Source organism: Mastomys coucha, unplaced genomic scaffold (assembly GCF_008632895.1).
Source record: "Mastomys coucha isolate ucsf_1 unplaced genomic scaffold, UCSF_Mcou_1 pScaffold22, whole genome shotgun sequence".
Classification (NCBI taxonomy): domain Eukaryota; kingdom Metazoa; phylum Chordata; class Mammalia; order Rodentia; family Muridae; genus Mastomys; species Mastomys coucha.
In genome coordinates, this window is record NW_022196905.1 from 120,243,425 (window position 1) to 120,250,048 (window position 6,624).

General features: G+C 43.4%; 1 long non-coding RNA gene across 1 annotated transcript; it reads left to right on the forward strand.

The window, feature by feature from the left end:
* The first annotated feature begins 1,803 nt into the window (after positions 1 to 1,803).
* On the forward strand, positions 1,804 to 3,386 carry LOC116070921. The gene is made up of 2 exons (XR_004110630.1): positions 1,804 to 1,997; positions 2,554 to 3,386. It is a non-coding gene; the product is annotated as an uncharacterized LOC116070921 (long non-coding RNA).
* Positions 3,387 to 6,624: the final 3,238 nt, after the last annotated feature.

Here is a 6,624-nt window from a genome sequence, read left to right on the forward strand (position 1 = left end):
GTGAGGTATTGTAAACTTAAAGCGGAAGCTGGACATTCAGTGTTCCGCTTCTCCGCAGCTCTTACAAGCCTTGGTTTCTTCCAGTTGAATAAAAAATACGATGTTACAGACTCACTGACTTCTTCCTTCCTCTGTCCCTCCCTCCTTCCTTCCTTCTCTCCTTTCCTTCCTTCCCAGCTATGTTGATTATTTTTTTTTCCAGCTTAACACAAGTTATGATCATCCGGGAAGAGGGAACGTCAGCAGAGGAATTGCCTCCATCAGATTGACCTGTGGGGTATTTTCTCGATAGATTGATGTGAATGAGGGACACAGAGGTCCTTATATGCAGAGAGGAGCACTCAGAGAACCAGGAGTGATAATCACGAGTGTCTCATCAATGGAGGAGATAAATTCAAATACCTGCATTCCATCCAGGAATCTGAGAGAAAATTTCCTTAACGACCTGCTGATCTTTTTGCTATCTGTGGAGGCAGACTTCACCCAGTTTTACTACAGAGGCAGACCTTGCCCTAATTCCCCAGATAGAATATTCTAGACTCTTCCTTCCCTGGACCATTTCATCCTTAGGGGAGATGTCACATGTACTTTATGGCCTGCTGACCTCTATGTTATCATCAGAGACTATGCTTGCTAGGCTCTAGGCTGTTAGCTAAAGAACCCACCTTCATGGTCATGCGTACTTTGTAAACAAGTTCTTAGATAGTCACACCATAAGCGTTATAGCTTGGAGCTGGACTAATTGTTGCCTGGAGACATTTCCCCAAATTGTATTGTTTTAAATGCTCTAGCAATGAATTGTCAGGCATTAGACTCTGTGAGGTCTGATCCAGGTGGATAAAGTCAGTCTGCACCCGGTTTTCACTCTTATCTCTTCATGCAGTTGGGGATCCCCACAAGACAGCCCAGCCCACTGTGGGTGGAGCCATGTCTGGGAAGGTGATAATAGGATATAGAAAAGCAGGCTGAGCAAGCATGGGGAGCAAGCCAGTAAGCAGCATTCCTCCATGGCCACTGCGTCAGCTCCTGCCTCCGCGTTCCTGCCTCCAAGTTCTTGCCTACACATTCCTGCTTTAGCTCCCCTCAGTGATGAAGTATGAGCTGTTTTCAGAAATAAACACTTTCCTGTTCACATTGCTTTTGGTTTCTGCTTTATCTCAGCAATAGGAAGCTGTCTGAGCCACTCCTTCCTTCCCTCCTTTTAATTCCCTCTTTCCCATGATCCTCTCTGTCCTTCCTCTCTTCCTTCTCCCATCTTTCCCTCCTTTTCCTCCTCTCCCTGTTCCTGTTCTCTTAGTTTGCAGTAATGGGCGAAGCACTCTCAGAAGGCTTCACAGCCATGCTATGACTATTTCCCCTTCCACAGTCTAAAGACAAAAGATGGCCTCTAAGATCATAGCAGATTGGGGGTGTTCATGTTGGTATGGTCAAAGATGTTGGTAGGCATTCTGTCTTAAGCCCTCATTTTTAAAAGAGAAGAGAGTCTCGGTGGCCTTTCTGGGGTTCAAAATCCACCCCTGACCTATCCTAATTTCAGGACCTATCTGGAGTGGGTTTCTTTTTAAATCCCTAGTTTCATTACTTTGATAGGTTTAGGGCTCAAGCCTTACGTGTTATCTCTTCGGCATTTAGCTTTATGCTGGTTTAACCCCATTGATGTTTTTAAGTGAAGACAAAGGCAGCACACATATCTATGTTCAGAATGCCTCTTTTCCACCCAGGGATTCAGCCTGGGGTTAGTTACCTCTATGATGTTGACAGTGAACATTCTATGTATCCAGGCAAGAGTGAGTTCCAAGCTGGGGGCAGAAGAAGACATAATGAATGGGAAGCTATTGAAATTGTGGAGTTGGCCACTCCACAATGAGTGAGGCGTGTTACCTGTTTCTAAAGATCGGGGAAGATGCACAAAGTCACATACCAATAACCCCAGAGACTTCTGTGTCACGGCTCTTGTTCCCATCTCTCAGATGGGTTTCCTGGGGGAAAGTCTTGAGGTATTGGCCTCATGTCAGCAATGGTAGTTTCACCAATGGTCAGATGGGTTTGAGGGGCTGAGGTGTGAGAGACTGAGTAACGAGTTGAGCTGAATGGGAACTAAGGACAGTGTCTGTATCCTGATGTATAGGCAGTAGGCAGGTGATAATCCTCATCTTGTGCTATCGTTGTCCAGGCTGAACCAGAGGAGTTCATGCTCATTAGCATGCTGTGATCAGTGCCTAAGGCCCAGAATCCCTCAATAGCATTGATGCCTGAGATAAAGCCTCCCCTTACCTCTGCCCCTGCTCAACCAGCACAGTCCAGGGTCTCCTTGTGTCTCTTTAACAAGGATATGAAGGGAAACAGGGTAGCTCAGGCCACTCTGGGCAGATGAATATGAAGGTGGAGATCTGTGCTCTTCTCACTGAATCCCCCTGGGAGATTTTTAAGCAAACCCAAAGCCATCTATTTTAACACCACTTAAAAATGCAGAGTACCCACAGAGATACTCTGAAAAGACATCCCCTAGCCTAGACAACCTGGACTGATGGAATTCCTTCTGCTTTTTTTCAGTTGTACTTTTTATAACATACGTGTGTGAGAGGAGACTAAACTCAGTCCTGTTGAGATGTGGATATGAAATGTCTGTGGAATGAATGTCGATGGCTAATCTTGGTTGTCACATTGACCACACCTGGAATCAAGTAGAACAAAGCTAGTGTGCACTCCTGGGAAGGATTTTCCTAATCGAATTATTTGAAGCATGAAGCCCCACCCTAAACCTGAGCTGCACTTTCTGGTGTCGACCCACATAGAAGAAGAAAACTTTGCTTTTTGTCTGCTTGCCTTCACTAATACTGGCATGTTCATCTATTCTGTTACTGCATCCAGTATTACATTTAACTTATTCAGGATTCCAACATGGACTGAAGACAAGGGGGGCTCTCTAAGAATCTCCTAAGCCTCCAGTACCAGACTATAACTATTCAGCCATGTGGACCAAAAAGCTTGGGAATTCTCAGCCTTCCTGGTGTAAGACAGACATTGTTATGCTGCCTGGACCACAGCTTGTTAGCCAAGCTAAAAAAAAACTCCTTCAAATATATATTCATCTCATCAATTCGGTTCCTTTAGAGAACTACAACCAATACATCTAGAGAACATGTCTTCAAAACCGAAGATGATACAAAGGAGACGCTAGAAAATCTCCAGAATTTGTTGGCTTTATTCAACGAGATAGTATAGTATGCAAGATGGTGTGTGATAGTCTCAGCTGTGACATCAGTACCCACCACTCATCCCCTCCCTTCTGGGACATGTGCTGGTTGGTTTTGAATGTCAACATACACAACTGTGAAGCACCAGAGACTAGAACCTCAGTAGAGGAATAAATGGTCTAGGTCAGACTGGCCTGTGAGCGTGTCTATGGGTATTTGCCTCAATTATTGAGGAGGCAAGTCCCACCCTGAATGTGGGTGGCATTATTCCTTAGGCTGGGCTTTGAACTGTGTAAGAGTAAAGAAAGCTAGCTGAGCATGAGCAAGCAGGCAGCATGTGCACATTCATTTGTCTCTGCTCTTGACTATGGATGGGTAATGTGAGCAGTTTTAGGTTCCCACCTTGACTTCCCAGATATGATGCAATTTTACGTTAAATGAACACTTCCTCTCCTGTGTTGCTTTTCATTTCATCAAGAGGGATGTGAGTGTAACATAAGGTGTCTTGGTTCTGGTTAGCTCAGCCAAAGCTTCATCGAAAGCCTCCAATCACAGTGCACCTGAAATGCTAGTTTTCCATGTAGGTCTTCCACACTCCCCATTCTGTCTACCAAAATCTCTGCTGCACACATACATGTAACATGCACATGTATGCTAGTGGCAGACTCCCCTACTAGTTCAAGCTCTGAGCAGATGGGCCTATTTGCTTTCACTGAGCTACCTTTGCTTATTTGCATGTGCTAAACACTGACTGGGAACCTACTGTGGTACAGTTTCCCATGCTTGATCCTAGGACAAGACATAAGGCACCATTTTTTTTTCTTGCAGAACCCTCAGTCTGGCAGAGAGAGACCCATGTGTAAACTCAGGACAACCACTATTAGCAGCATCCACCAGACATGAGAGGACACAGTACATTTGTGCTTAACTGGGGGAGTTTATGCCCATTCGTGTTTTTGGAAATTCTTATGGTTAAATAAAATACCAGAAGGCAGGCTGGTATTGAAGTAAAATCTAGCTCTTATCTCAGATGGGATAAAACATAATTTATTCTTGAGCCAAATATTAGTGAGCAGTTTTGTCTTAAATAACATGTTCCAATGTGGAAATGGTTTTACAAACATTTTATAGTTACAGAATAACAGACAAACCATAAATGGAGGCTTTGTTTTTTCAAGTACACTGTTAAGGACATCAGGTAGGTGGACTGCAGCTAAATGAAGGTATTTCTGTTGTTACTTCATGATGACATTTGTCTTGGTGATCTTTTAACATACTTCAAAAGCCTTCACTTGATCATCATAAGGACAATGAGTTAAGCACAGAGATGGCAACAAATGACCATTAAACAGCTAAAAATAGCCCAAGATAATTTGCTTCAGGACCTGCAACATGCCATGGAAATTCTAATCAATCATCCAACCTTGAAGGGTCTTTAACACTGATACAGTGGTTTACTGAGAACTTCACTTCATGCAAGATTAAGCACACAGACTATTGTAAAATATCAATTATACATTTTAAAAAAATGCTCATGCACTCATGCACTAGTATATGGGCACTCAAGTGGAAGGGATTTATATTATGGCCACATGTGCATATGTAAGGAGGTACCTGGAAGTCTCATAGTGAGGTATGTTTTGAAGTGAATCTCATAGGGTCCCAGCCATGAGCTGAGCTCTGAGGAACTACCACTCACAGGGAACCTGTCACTATCTAAGAAGACTGGAGTGAAGTATTTGCCTATGAATACTCTTCAAAGTGATTATATAAAATAACAGGCTTTGAGGAAGTCACCTGCAGAAATTTTGTAGAAAGGATATTGATGAGAATAAGCTGGAAATGCTGATAACATGTAACAATCTTGAGAGCGAAAGAATAAATAGCTTTTGATCTGGTGTTTCCTCTCTCTTCTTGACAGAAGACTGTTAGTCAATAATGCTCTTGGTTTCGATTTAATGAGGTTTTAACCAGACCCACATTCCACACATTATTTTCCATAAAGCTTTCAAATAAAGAGATAAAAGCTACTTGCCTTCAAAGACATGGGATTTTCAACTTGGATCTGGCATATATTTAAGTTGCATAAATTCAGACATTCTGTATCAGGCTTCACTGAAAACCGTCTTAGAAGTCCCTTGGTTTGTTTCAAAGTCCCTATAGATCATTGTCTTCAGGACTGTGACTGGCTTTTAGAACAGAATGATCGGCATCGTCCAGACCAACATGTGCAGAATTGTCTTAATTTGGGGGTCTGAGTAGTTAATGCAGATCTAGGAAACAGGGGTGTAGAAAGAAAGTAGCTTAAAAGAGAGATCATAGCTGGGTGGTGGTGGCGCATGCCTTTAATCCCAGCACTTGGGAGGCAGAGGCAGGCGGATTTCTGAGTTCGAGGTCAGCCTGGTCTACAGAGTGAGTTCCAGAACACAGTTTCACACCCAGCTTGCAACTTATGACAACACTAATTTTTATGATGGTCTCCATGCCCTTAGAGAGGTTCAGACCTTGCCTAACCAACACACCCTACAGCTGAGAAAGCCAGAGATGGAAGGTTTGGAGGCAAGGGAAGGGCAGAGGCTGGCTCGGTGGTAAGCCTTGACCTCTGATGTTCCAACAGAGTGGGGCCCCCACAGGTCTGAACTGCCAGAGTTAGAAGAGACTCAGCTGAAATTTGATGTGTGTTTTGTACCTTCAATGTGCTCATGGATCACAGGCAAGTTTAGGACAGATAGGAGAACCCTCTGCCCACAGTGGCCTCAAAAGAGTCGAGTTCAGCTTAGGCTCTGATAGGAGCAGGTTCTGTATGACCTTGATCATGGTGAACATTGCCTGGTGACTTTGGTCAAGGTGCTCACCCACCTCAGAATCATTATTAAGATGATCCTTCATTGTGTTTTTACTGAATTTACCCGGTGACCTGCTATATGCTAATGGGGGTTCATGGTGTTTTTGTTTTTTTGTTTTTGTTTTGTTTTGTTTTTAAATCAAATCAAAACCACCTGCTCTTGTAAAACCATGTAGAATTTGTGAGCTAACTTTGTCAGTGCTGACTTATTTTGCAAACATATCATCCATAAATTCTGTTTGCCAACAAATAGAACGCCTGTATTTAGAAAGTAAGCACTGTGTCCCAGCAGGATAGCCAGTAGGTGAAGTGAAAGATTCCACATCTGTGGATGATCATCCAGTTTCTAGGTCTGCTTGGTTGCCGCAGTTTCAGACCCAAGCTCACGTATGCAAAATTACAGAAGAGGGTGAACAGGATAGAGGCAGGGGCATTGTGTGAGGGCTCTTAGTAGCAGATCGTCCTTAAATTCTAGAGAGAATCAGGTCTTGTTTCTCTGATGATGTACGGCTTAAGAAGCACCACATCCAGGAGTCACTAGGAATACCGATGACTGGTGGATGGTCTTTGGCTTTCAAAGTT